Source organism: Mandrillus leucophaeus, unplaced genomic scaffold (assembly GCF_000951045.1).
Source record: "Mandrillus leucophaeus isolate KB7577 unplaced genomic scaffold, Mleu.le_1.0 Scaffold208, whole genome shotgun sequence".
In the NCBI taxonomy this organism is placed as follows: Eukaryota; Metazoa; Chordata; class Mammalia; order Primates; family Cercopithecidae; genus Mandrillus; species Mandrillus leucophaeus.
This window is the reverse complement of record NW_012102121.1, coordinates 2,384,550-2,397,257: the sequence shown is the minus strand read 5'-3', so window position 1 is coordinate 2,397,257 and position 12,708 is coordinate 2,384,550. Positions and strand designations below refer to the sequence as shown.

Genomic DNA, 12,708 nt, shown 5'->3' with positions numbered 1-12,708 from the left:
AGAGGTTGCAGTGAGCCGAGATCATGCCCTTGTGCTCCAGCCTGGGCAACAATAGCGAAACTTCGTTCCAAAAAAAAGGAAGGAAGGAAGGGAGGGAGGGAGGAAGGAAGGAAGGAAATATATAAAGGAGGGGAGTTTATTAAGTATCAACTCACACAGTCACAGGGTCCCACAATAGGCCATCTGCAGGCTGAGGAGCAAGGAGGGCCAGTCCAAGTTCCAAAACTGAAGAACTTGGAATCTGACGTTCGAGGGCAGGAAGCATCCAGCACGGGAGAAAGATGAAGGCTGGGAGGCTAGGCCTGTCTCTCTTTTCACATTTTTCTGCCTGCATATATTGCCGGCAGCTGATTAGATTGTGCCCACTCACATTAAGGGTGGGTTTGCCTTTCCCAGCCCACTGACTCAAATGTTAATCTCCTTTGGCAACACCCTCAAAGACACACCCAGGATCAATACTTCGTATCCTTCAATCCAGTCAAATTGACACTCAGTATTAACCACCAGGACACCTAAAAGATAAGAAGCCAGCCATTCAAGAATGAACGACCAGCGTGGCCAGAGGACAATGGACAAGGAGGAGACAGCATAAGAAGGGGTAGGACAGGGAGGTTGGAGTCATAGGATCCAAGTCTTTGCAGGTCACAGGAAGGAGTGAGGATTTTGTTCTATAAGTGCTATGAAAGATTTAAGCTGAGAAGTAACATGATCTCATTAACAGTTTACAAAGACCCTATCAGCAGTCTGGAAAAATGAATTGTACAAAGAAGAATGGGGACGTCAAAGGGCTTTTCCAGCAGTCTAGGAAAGAGATGATGCTGGCCTAACCTAGGTGGTGGCAGTTGGAATAGAGAAGAGGAGGAATCCGATACGGACTTATAAGTAGAATGAGGGGCTGAGCTGATGGATTATATTTGAAGCATAAGGGCAAGGGAAAAACCAGAGATGATACCAGGCTTCAGGTCTAAGCCCCTGGAGGGACGGCAGCTTCCTTTTCTGAGATGGATAACTGGTGAGAAGACAAGCTAAGAGAGAGGTGTTGAGAATCAGGAGTTCGGTTTTGGAATAAGGTATCTGACATAATTTGGAAATGTGTCCCTGCCCAAATCTCATGTTGAATTGTTATCCCCAGTATTGGAAATGGGGCCTGGCAGGAGGTGACTGGATCATGGGAATGGATTTCTCATGGATGGCTTAGCACCACCTCCTTGGTGCTATCCTCCTGAAAATGAGTGAATTCTCATGTGATCTGACTGTTTAAGAGCGTGTGGCACCTCCCTCTGTTTTTTCTGTCTTGCTCCTGCCCCTGCCATATGAGATGCCTGCTCCCCCTTCCCCTTCTGCCATAATTATAAGCTTCCTGAGGCCTCCTCAGAAGCAAATGCCAGTGTTATGCTTCCTGTATTGCTTGCAGAACTGTGAGCCAACTAAACCTTTTTTCTTATAAATTACCCAGATTCAGGTATTTCTTTATAGCAATGCAAAAACAGACCAATGCAGTATCTGTAAGAAAGCCAAGGAAATCCCAAATAGGCAGTTGGCTCTGCAGTCTGGAATGCAGAAGTAGATCTGTACACCATCCCTGGCTCTTCCAGGGTCTCATTCTGTTGCCCAGATTATGCAGTAACATAATCACAGCTCACTTCAGCCTCCACTTCCCAGGCTCAAGAGATCCTCCACCTCAGCCTCCTGAGAAGCTGGGACTACAGGCACCCACCACCATGCCCAGCAAAGTTTTGTATTTTTTGTAGAGATGTGGTTTCCCCATTGTGCCTAGGCTAGTCTTGAACTCCTGGGCTCAAGTGATCCACCTGCCTTGGCCTCCCAAAGTGCTAGGAATACAGGAGTGTGCCACTGTGCCAAGCTCAACTTCTACCTCTTTAATGTCTCTGGTATCTGTGCCACTTCTTCATCCCTGCTACTACAGCCTAGCCCTGACTTCAGCCTCCTTCCTAAGGGCAGCTGCAGCATCTGGGCTAGGCCATCCCCATGGCTCCTTCCTCAGGAATTTTTCAAAATTCTATATGACCAGAAATAACTCCCCCACTCCACCTCCCACACATATATAGCCTCTCCCACCACTAGCCCTTTCCCTGCCCCACCTACATTGGGATTAATCACAAACTCTTATGTCCCTCCTCTGAGCCTTTGTGCTTGCTGTGCATTCTACCTGGAATGTCCTTTCTCCATTCCCACCCATCCTTGAGGTTCTATTTGCAAAGCTCCCTCCTTCAGGCAGCCTCCCCTCCCTACCTCCCTCTGACACCCCAGAGTTCCCCATCTCCAACCACGTAGCAGAGGTCACCCTCTGCTTTGCATCCAGGGGCCCTTGTTTCCTGAGCTTCTCCCAAGCAAGCTCAGCCCAGGCCCAGGCACTCTGAGGTTCAGAGTGGCCCAAATTGCAGGGAATAGAGGAGAGAAGTATTGAGGAAACCCTGGCAGTGGCGTTATTTCAAGCTCCAGGGGATAGGAGGCAGGGAAGGGGTGTATGCTATTGCTCAAGACTTCCCCCCATCCTGATATCCCATTACCTCCAGAAGTTCTGTGCAATGTTCCACCCACGCTCTGGGACTGCAGAGCCAAGCTCTGCCCCTCCAGCTGGACTGAGACCCTCCAGACATGGATAGAGGATTTGCAGAAGGATAGGAAGTGAAGCCGACCCCTTCCCAGGATCAGGGACTTTCAGAAGTTGAGTAATTTGGTTTCTTGCTCATTTCCAGCCCCTTTCTGGAACAAGACATGACAGCTCACTTAGGCCAGATCCCCACTTCCACAGGCCACACACTCCATTTTCCCTGTATGCTAGACGCCCTCTGCAGGCCCAATGAGGTTGAGAGTCCAGGCCAGGAGCCCCTTTTCCCTGGGCACTGGACGCCCCCTGCAGGCCCTGCAGATTGAGACCCACAAAGAGATGGATTGAAAAAGCAGTCAGGGCCGGGCGCGGTGGCTCACGCTTGTAATCCCAGCACTTTAGGAGGCCGAGGCGGGCGGATCAAGAGGTCAGGCGATCGAGGCCATCCTGCCTAACACGGTGAAACCCCGTCTCTACTGAAAAATACAAAAAACTAGCCGGGCGAGGTGGCGGCGCCTGTAGTCCCAGCTACTCAGGAGGCTGAGGCAGGAGAATGGCGGGAACCCAGGAGGCGAAGCTTGCAGTGAGCCGAGATCGCGCCACTGCACTCAGCCTGGGCGACAGAGCGAGACTCCGTCTCCAAAAAAAAAAAAGAAAAAGCAGTCAGAAAACAAACCCACCGGGCACAGTGGCTCACACCTGTACCCCCAGCACTGCGGAAGGCCAAGGCGGGCGGATCACTTGAGCCCAGGTGTGACCAGTCTGGGCAACATGGTGAAACCCCATCTCTACTAAAAATACAAAAAATTAGTGGGGTGTGGTGGCACGCACCTGTAGTCCCAGCTACTTGGGAGGTGGGAGAATAGCTTGAGCCCACTGGTGGTTACAGTGAGCCGAGATCACACCACTGCATTCCAGCCTGAGTGACAGAGCGAGACCCTGTCTCAAAAAACAAAAACAACAAAAACATCATACACAAATACATAATTGCCGACACTCTTACCCACGTACACATCTCTACCCACACACATACGTACATAGACACATAATCAATCACACAGTCAATCATTCACATACACCAAAGACACACTACAATCGTTTAAGCATATAATCACAGTACAAACACAAGGGCACTCCCTGTTCATGTTCCCAGCAATAGAACATAATATGTCTTCCCCATTGATCCAGACTAGCATTGGCAAACTATGGCCCATGGGCCAAATGCAGCCTGCCACCTGTTTCTGTAAATCGAGTTTTATTGGAATACACCCATGCTTATTCATTTAAATATATCTATGGCTGCTTTTGTGCTACAACAGCAAAGCTGAGTAGTTACTACAAAGACTGTATGGCCCACAGAATCTTAAATATTTACTATCTGGACATTTACAGAAAGTTTACCAATCCCTGATCCAGACTCAGCTTCAGAATTGAAGTTGGCAAGTGAAACAATACTAATTGTCTTCAGTGTCTTGGCATTGAAAGATGGTCAGAGAAATAAATGGATGGGATGGATGGATGGATGGATGGATGGGCAGATGGACACATATAGGTAATAAAGCAGAATTTTGCTCCAAATACCAGCGTTCTGCTTGATATAAACTGGGAAATCTTGGGAAAATTAACCTTTCTGGGTCTTAGTTTCCCCATCTGTAAAATAGAATAATACAGTCATTTTTACTGAGGGCTTTTTTGGTTGCAAATGGCAAAAACCCAATTCAAAGCAGCTTAGGCAAAAAGTTAAATTTGTTATATCAAAACTAGGTATGAGGCCAGGTGCAGTGGCTCACACCTGTAATCCCAGCACTTTGGGAGGCTGAGGCAGGTGGCTTGCTTAACCTCAGGACTTTGAGACCTGCCTGGGCAACATGGTGAAATTCCGTATCTACAAAAATTAGCCAGGCTGTGGCGCCCAGCCTGGCTAGGAGGCTGAGGAGGCTGAGGTAAAAGAATCACTTGAGCCCAAGAGGCAGAGGTCACAGTGAGCCCAGATCGCACCACTGCACTCTAAACTAGGCAACAGAGCGAGACTCCATCTTAAAAAAAAAAAAAAAAAAATTCTCATTAAGAAGATTATCTGCAACCCTGGTTGGATCCAGGGGTTCAAATGTTGTTATCTCCCTCTCTTACCTTGATACCTCTCTAATCTTTTTTGTCTCACTCTGTTGCCAGACTGGAGTGCAGTGTCACGACCTCCGCTCACTGCAACCTTCCCCTCCCAGGTTTGAATGATTCTCCTGCCTCATCCTCTCGAGTAGCTGGGACTGCAGGTGCGTGCCACCATGACTGGCTGATTTTTGTATTTTTAGTAGAGACAGGGTTTCACTAGGTTGGCTAGGCTGGTGTCAAACTTCTGACCTCAGGTGATCCACCTGCCTTGGCCTCCCAAAGTTGCTATGGTTTGAATATTTGCCCCCTCCAAAACTCATGTTGAAATTTAAACCCTGGCTGGGCATGGTGGTGCACACCTGTAGCTGTAGTCTCAGCTACTTGGGAGGCTGAGGCAGGAAAACTGGCTGAGACCAGGAGTTCAAGGCTGCAGTGAGCCACGATCATGCCACTGCACTCCAGCCTGGGTGACAGAATGAGACTTTGTCTCTTAAAAATATATAACAAATTAAAAATAAAAGAAATTTAATCCCCAATGTGGCAATATTGAAAGGTGGGGCCTTTAAGGAGTGATTGGGTCACGAGGACTCTGCCTTGATAAATGGATGAATCCATCCATGGATTAATGGGTTATCATGGGTGTGGGACTAAGGACTTCCTAAGAGGGACTTGGGCTAGGATGCTCAGCCCCCTCACCATGTGATGCTCTGTGCCATACCTTAGTACCCTGCAGAAAGTCCCCAACAGTAAGAAGGATCTCACCAGGTATGTCCAAGAGAGTCCAAGTACCCTCTTGGACTTCTCAGCCTCTATAACTGTAAGAAATAAATTATTTTCTTTATAAATTAGCCAGATTTAGGTATTCTGCTTTAAGCAACAGAAAATGGTCTAAGATACAGGTGCTCTTCTAGTAGCAAGAAATATGGCCACTAGAAGCCTCAAACCTAAATTTTTATATTGATTGATCTAAAAGAGACCCTCTTTCTCCTGGCATCCAAACATCAAATCTCATAGAAAACTCTGGTTATCTGTACTTGTGACATATACTCAGTTCTTCAGTCTATCACAGTGGCCAGGAAATGGGGTACTCTGATCAGTGCACTGTAGCTGACAGCTCCACCAAGACCATGTTAAGTGGGAAACAAGTTTCCTACAGGAACCACAAAAAGGGTTATGGAAAAGCAGAAAAGTGGTCTGCATGAACAAAAACAGCCCACAGAAATCTACTTCATAGATTTGTCATGAGATAATCAATTTAAAGCATTTAGCATGGTGCCTGGCACTTAAGTATCAATGAATGTTAATTACTACCATAACTGAGAGACAAATAAATGAAGGGAAACATTAATAAATGAATAATGGTTGAACCTACAGACGAACAGGCGACAATGAACATATGAAAAAATAGGTGAAAGAAGGAAGAATTGGCTGATGGAGAGACAAAGACGAGTGGACACATAGACGGATGGATGGATGGATGGATGGATGGATGGATGGATGGATGGATGGATGGATGGATGGATGGATGATGGATGGATGGATGGGGCAGAAAAATACAGGCAATTAAATCTGCTCTATTATATACTCTAGATCTGGAATGGGAAACAGAATAGTACTCCACAATAGTGTCTTCTGAAAGGTCTATCTCTTGGGTCTGGCAGAACAGTTCTCTGGGTGACTATACACTGACCCAGTTCTCCTCCCTTTCTCACTTGGAATGCAAAATCTTGAGATAAGGAAGAGGTGACAGAAACAGATAAAGAACAGGCTCTGTTCTAGTCCCACCCCAGAAACAGAATATCCTTCAATGTTTTAGCCTAAGAAGTCACATTGCCCTAGGGTATAAAACCCAAGGCAGGCTGCTTTCCGGAGTCCTTGGCTGCAGTGCAAGTGGAGCATAGGCAGATGAAACTTCATCTGCCCTGGGCAGCTTTCCTGAGCCTCGGGGCTGCCTCACAATTAATCCTGGGGCTCTGTTTCCCTTGCTGCCTACCTGTAAGTAATAAATCCATTTCATATAACTTGTTGGATATGTTCTCCCACTGGACTCAGACAAATTGTACACAGTGAGCCTGCTTCGTTTCCCTGTTACTCTGTGAGCTGACCAGACCCTCTCCTCAAAACTCCCTCTCAATTTCCAGGATAGGGAAGCTACAGTAGAGAATGGGGGTGTTCTAGGCCAAGTTGTCCTCCAGCTATTTTAACTCAGCTCTGGAGCACAGGAAAATGGGTCAATAAGGGAGAGGGACAGTGCTGGCTGGGCCAGGAGGGTGAAGTCCTAGAGGCCAGAGATGAGAGATAGGGGAGCTGAACCTGCTTCCAAAGAATGTTCCCTTTAGCTTCACTTTGCAAAGGAGGAATAGATCTCAGATGGTGGATATGTAGGCACTGTGATGGGCCTAGGGAGATCTGGAGAATCTGGGAGGGGACCTTCTCATCCTTACCCTGCTCCTGTGATTGTCCTCAGGGAATCTAGGAGGTGGCTATGTCCCATCTTTCCCACTCCTCCTACCCCCAGGTGTCTTAGTACTACAGAGAAGAGCTGGCAGTGAGGAACTTAGGGAAGAGACACATTCCTACCTTTGACCCTAATCTTGAACCAAACCCTGACTCCCAGCCTTGAGACCGATGGCTCAAATGCCTCCAAAGGAGCAACATCACAAACCTTGCAAATCTTCCCTTAACGGTAATAGTGCAAACTCTCCTACCCTTGTCCAAACTGCTTATTGCTGAGATTCTCAGAGCTAAAGCCAAAAAGTGAAAAACAGGTGCAGCCTACTAAGGAGAGTTGTGAAAGAGAAAAGTTTCCTCCGCAAAAAGGGAGAGAGAAACGATGGGGAGATATTCAGTGGGAAGGTATTCTGCTATCAACTCATGGACTGCAATTCACTTCTGACACTAGCCATGGAGAGTTAGCACCAGACTCCACAGGTTTAAGAGAAAGGTCCCCAACAAGACTGTCCCCAATTTAGATACCAGCCACAAGTAGGGTCTCCAAGCCACCCACATTTCTGGCCAACTGGCTACAAGTCTGGGAGGTTCCCAAAACCCCTATCAGTTTTGATAATTTGCCAGAATGACTCACAGAACTCAGGAAAGTGCTGTGTTTAATTAGTTTATTAAGGGTGTAAATCTGAAACAGCCAAATGAAAAGACACACAGGATGAAGTCTAGGAGGGTCTCGAATGCAGAGCTTTTCTCAGTGGTTTCTCCCTGTGGAGACATAAGGTGCATCACCCTCCTGGCACATCAAAGTGTTCATCAACCAGGAAGTATTTTTTGAGACGGAGTCTCCCTCTGTTGCCCAGGCTGGAGCGCAGTGGCCGGATCTCAGCTCAATGCAAGCTTCGCCTCCCGGGTTTACACCATTCTCCTGCCTCAGCCTCCCGAGTAGCTGGGACTACAGGAGCCCGCCACCTCACCCAGCTAGTTTTTTGTATTTTTTAGTAGAGATGGGGTTTCACTGCGTTAGCCAGGATGGTCTCGATCTCCCAACCTAGTGATCCGCCCGTCTCGGCCTCCCAGAGTGCTGGGATTACAGGCTTGAGCCACCGCGCCCGGCCCAACCAGAAAGTTTTATGAGTTTTGGTGTCCGGAGTTTTTATTGAGATTTCCTTACAACAGCATAACTGAATTACTGGCCACATACCTGAATTCAATCTCCAGTGCCCACTTCCACCCCAGAGGTCAGCCTGGCCCAAAGCCCAACCCTCTAATCACATGGTTGGTCTTTATAGTGACCAACCTCTAACCTGAGTCGTCTCATCTCTTAGCATAAACCCAGGTGAGTTCCAAAGGGCTCATGAGTAACAAAGACACTATTACTTGGGAAATTCCACAGGTTTAGTCTCCCTCTCAGGAGCCAGGGACAAAGGCCAGTCAAATTCTTTATTACACACCAGAAGGGGAGGAAGTTTCTGAACGTAGAAAATGAAAGTTTTAGGGGGCCATAAACAGGAGACAGCCACAGCCCCCTGCAGATCCACACACACTCACTGACCCTCAGTCTTCCAAGGACTCCCTTGCCCTCATGATCATGATCCCTCTCCTGCTTGCTCTTCCCATCCAACCTCACACAGTCTCACAGACTCCACACAAGCAGAAAGCCTCTTGCTGCTCTCAGGGACTCTACTCAATTGTCCATCTCTGCTCATCCTCCATGGCCTCCTGTGTGGCACCACTCCTCTTCTCGGCATACTGGTTTTCTTGCCAGGAGTGAGTAAAATGGGGCAGGGGTTAAACGGTAAGGTGAGGGGCATAGCAGGGATCAACACGCAGGTCTCACGGAGTCTGTAAAGGAAGCTGAGTTCATGTTGTGAACCCAAAACTATCTGAGACAGGTCTCAATCAATTTAGAAAGTTTATTTTGCCAAGGTTGAGCACACACTCATGAGATGACACAGCCTCAGGAGGTTCTGACAACACGTGCTAAAGGTGGTGAAGGCACAGCTTGGTTTTATACACTTTGCGGAGACATGAGACATTAATCAATACCTGTAGGATGTTACACTGGTTCAGTCTGGAAAGGCGGGACAACTCGAAGTGGTGGCTTCCAGGTCATAGGTAGATAAGAGACAAAAGGCTGCATTCTTTTGGGTCTTTGATCAATCTTTCACTGACTACACAATTTACATGGAGTGGGGAGTAAAGGAATAGTCACACTGATGCCTTAGTCTGGCTCAGTGAATCTGCATTTTTGCATAAACAATAGGGCAGAAGAAGCAATTAGATATGCATTTGTCTCAGGTGAGCAGAGGGATGACTTTGCGATCTGGCCATTGTACTGCACCTGTGAAGATAAGCTATCAGTTTACATTGTCAGGGTGAAATTCAACACAACCATCTTAAGGTAAAGATCTTGAGGCCCACAAGGAATTTCCCTGTGGACCAATTGTGAGGGAGGTAAGTAGTTTTTTTTATCTTTGTAGTTATCTCTCTTAGGAATAAAATGAGAGGCAGGTTTGCCTGACACAATTCCTAGCTTGACTTTCCCCTTGGCTTAATGATTTGGGGGTCCTGAGATTCATTCTCCTTTCACAATGTCAACATCCAGGTCCAAGTATGAACCTGAGACTGTACATATGCCAAATGGATGTGCCCTTGTGATGACTGTACATCCTGTGTGACATGGGTATACCTGTGCATTGTGTGTATTCCTTTGCAGTCTATGTGTGTGCCTGTGTGGTGTGGGTATGCCTTTGTGTGCACCTGTGTGATATAGATGTGCCTGTACCCCAGCTGTTCCTGTATGTATCAGTGCCTGGATGGGTCCTGGAGCCATCTGGCTGCTCTTCTCTTTATAGGCTCTGTCTCTCTAGCCTGCTCTTCCCAGAGGAAGAAGAGAACAGTGCATGTGGGTGGAGTAGAAAGCAACACTAAAGCTCTGGACAGATATCCCAAGTTCCAGTCAGGGCTGTGGCCTTCCCATCTTAAGCCCTAAAGCTAATACTCACTCCCTAGCTCTGGGTGATACCAACAATTCTGAGGACTCTGCCTCTTACCAAATCAACACCCAATTCCTGGGGACATTTTCGGTGCCTTCTGCTACCTCCTCTTCAGGGATGGCTGCAGGGCACTTTGTCCTATGAGTTGGGGTGGAGAATGTCCAGTCTCCTCCCCTCCCAATCACTTCCTCCATCATCCAGGTCTCCATTCACCATCTTACTTCCTTCACTTCTCCTTGCCCAATCCCTCCCACAAGGAATCCCCTAAAACAGGTTCCCAGATGTGGTCCCCAGCATCTGCCCCTCACACCAGGGCCTTTCAGGAAGATGAGTTCTATGGCTCCATTCTCTCTGACTCCAAATTCACCACACTGAGAGGCAGCCTCTAGACCAGCCCTGGATGGATTGTACCATCTGGAGACTGCAGAAGACCTCTGCCAAGGCAAGCCTGGCCCTCCCCAGTCCTGTCTGCCCCCTCTGAGCCCCATCTAAGATTACAGCCCATGGCCCTTTCTCTCCTTCCTTTCCCAGAGCAAGAGCCACAGCAGTTAGGCCATGGGAGTGCCAGAGAGAGCCCTGGCCTGGGAAACAAAGGACCAGAAGAGAAGACCAGGCCTCTTGTTCCTCGGCACCAGACCTGACCCAGCCAGGCCTGGAGTGTCAACGTGAGTGTGAATGTGAGTGAAAGGGTGAACATTGTGAAAAGCACAGATTCACAACTCCCAGACTGCAGTGCTTCCAATAAAACCACCTAGCACCTATGAATCTGTCTGTCTTGCTATCTGTATGTGGCTCAGGTAGGGGAAGTCAAGTATGAGAGGGAGAAAGAGGGCGAGATGGGTGAGAGAAGACAGGTATCCATTCCTCACATTTCAACCAGAGGAAACTTTCACCCCACTTATTTCTGGTCACTCCCTCCTATACAGTCGGCCTAGCCCCAAGACTGTCTTTCCCCTTACTCAAACCAACTATGGCTCAGTATCAGGCCTTGGCTGGGATGTTAGAGGTCTGGGGCAGCTATTTCCAACCTCCCACACTGGGTTAATTGCCCTTTCTTGGCACCTTCTACTTCTTCCCGCCAGTCTGCCCCATTTATTGTAAGAATCTGACTATTCTCTTTTGATCCTCCCAGCTCTACCCCTACCTCTCAGAGGGCAGAGGTGGTGCCTGTCTTGTTTGTTGTTTGTGGGGTTTTTTTGTTTTTTTGGTTTTTTTTGAGACAGAGTCTCGCTCTGTGGCCCACGCTGGAATGCAGTGGCATGCTCTCAACTCACTGCAACCTCCACCTCCCAGGTTCAAGCAATTCTCTGCCTCAGCCTCCCAAGTAGCTGGGATTACAGATGCCTGCCACCACGCCCAGCTAATTTTTGTATTTTTAGTATAAACAGGGTTTCACCATCTTGGCAGGCAGGTCTTGAACTCCTGACCTTGTGATCCACCCACTTCGGCCTCCCAAAGTGCTGGGATTAAAGGCGTGAGCCACCGCGCCCGGTCACCTGTCTTCTTTACTACTACATTCTCATGCCCAGCACAGTGCCTGACACACAGATGGTCATTCAGCAAATATCTGTTGATTGACTGTAGGGAAAAAAACATATCACAGGAAGATAGGTCTCAGGCCAGAGAGGAAGGGCAATGACCCTCTGGACATTCAGTGGCTTAGCTGAGGCCACTCAACCAGGTATTTCCGTAGCCTGGCCTTTTCTAGACTGGACTCTCTCTGAGGACCTATTCCTCTTCAGCCCAGGGTCATACAAGACCTCTCTCGGCAGGCAAGAGAGGCACTTGGCAGGGCAGAAGTCAGGGACGGGTAGAGGAGACGTGGGGATTGGGAAAACTTTTCTTGCTGCCTGGTGCGGAAGCCTCGGCCTCCCAAGGTGTAGCTCCAAAACCTGACTCCACACCTGTAAAAGAGGGTCCTTTGCCCGCATCTTAAACAACCAACTCCGCCCCTGGCCTCACCCCCTAAGATGACGTTTCGACTTCGCCTCCTCTGGGAGACATGCAGACTCCACCCCTTCCGGGGGACAGGCAAATCTAGTGCGCGACGGCATCCCTGTGACGTAATGGTAACGGTCCGTTTCCGGGGTGGAGCCAGGGAGGGCGGGAGTTTAGGCTGCGCTGACCCCTCTCAGCCCCCCCTCCAGGTGACCCCAGCCCCTGAAAATCCTCACCCAGGGCCCCAAATCTCCCAGCCCCATGACCGCCAAACCTCTCGCCCTGGCCCCCTAAATGCCCCAGGCCCCGGAGATGACCGGCCTCCTCACCCCTTAACTTCCAGTGCCTCCCAAATCTCCAAGCCCACCCTGTCCTGTGGTGGCAACTGAGGCTTCCCGGGGGCATCGGCCTCAGATTACCTGAGAACTGGGCAGCCTCGTCCTGAGCATGACGGAGAAGGGGACCTGGGGCTAGGGAATCCCTGATTCAATCATGCCGCTCCCCAGGAGACGTTCGGAGCCCAGGACATGTCGGGAATGAGGAGATACGAAGTGGCGCTGGAGGCGGAGGAGGAGTGAGTGGAGGCGGGTTCTGCGGAGGAGGAACCAGGCGGCTCCGGGGTGGGGGAGGGTGGAGTTCTGCGGG

The 12,708-nt window shown here is 48.9% G+C and overlaps 2 long non-coding RNA genes across 3 annotated transcripts in view; one reads left to right on the top strand and one right to left on the bottom strand.

The window, feature by feature from the left end:
* The window catches only part of LOC105539681, a 16,315-nt gene extending 3,692 nt beyond the window's left edge, over positions 1–12,623 (bottom strand). Inside the window, exons 1-2 of the long non-coding RNA XR_001006088.1 lie at positions 12,483–12,623; positions 156–328 (exon numbers count right to left, since the gene is read on the bottom strand). This is a non-coding gene — a long non-coding RNA (uncharacterized LOC105539681). The remainder of the gene's footprint in view (positions 1–155; positions 329–12,482) is intronic.
* The window catches only part of LOC105539682, a 1,255-nt gene continuing 752 nt past the window's right edge, over positions 12,206–12,708 (top strand). The window contains exons 1-2 of one of the 2 annotated variants that reach the window (XR_001006089.1): positions 12,206–12,272; positions 12,570–12,637. This is a non-coding gene — a long non-coding RNA (uncharacterized LOC105539682). Of the gene's footprint in view, positions 12,273–12,406; positions 12,638–12,708 lie in introns of both variants that reach the window. The other variant, XR_001006090.1, reaches the window with a different exon arrangement.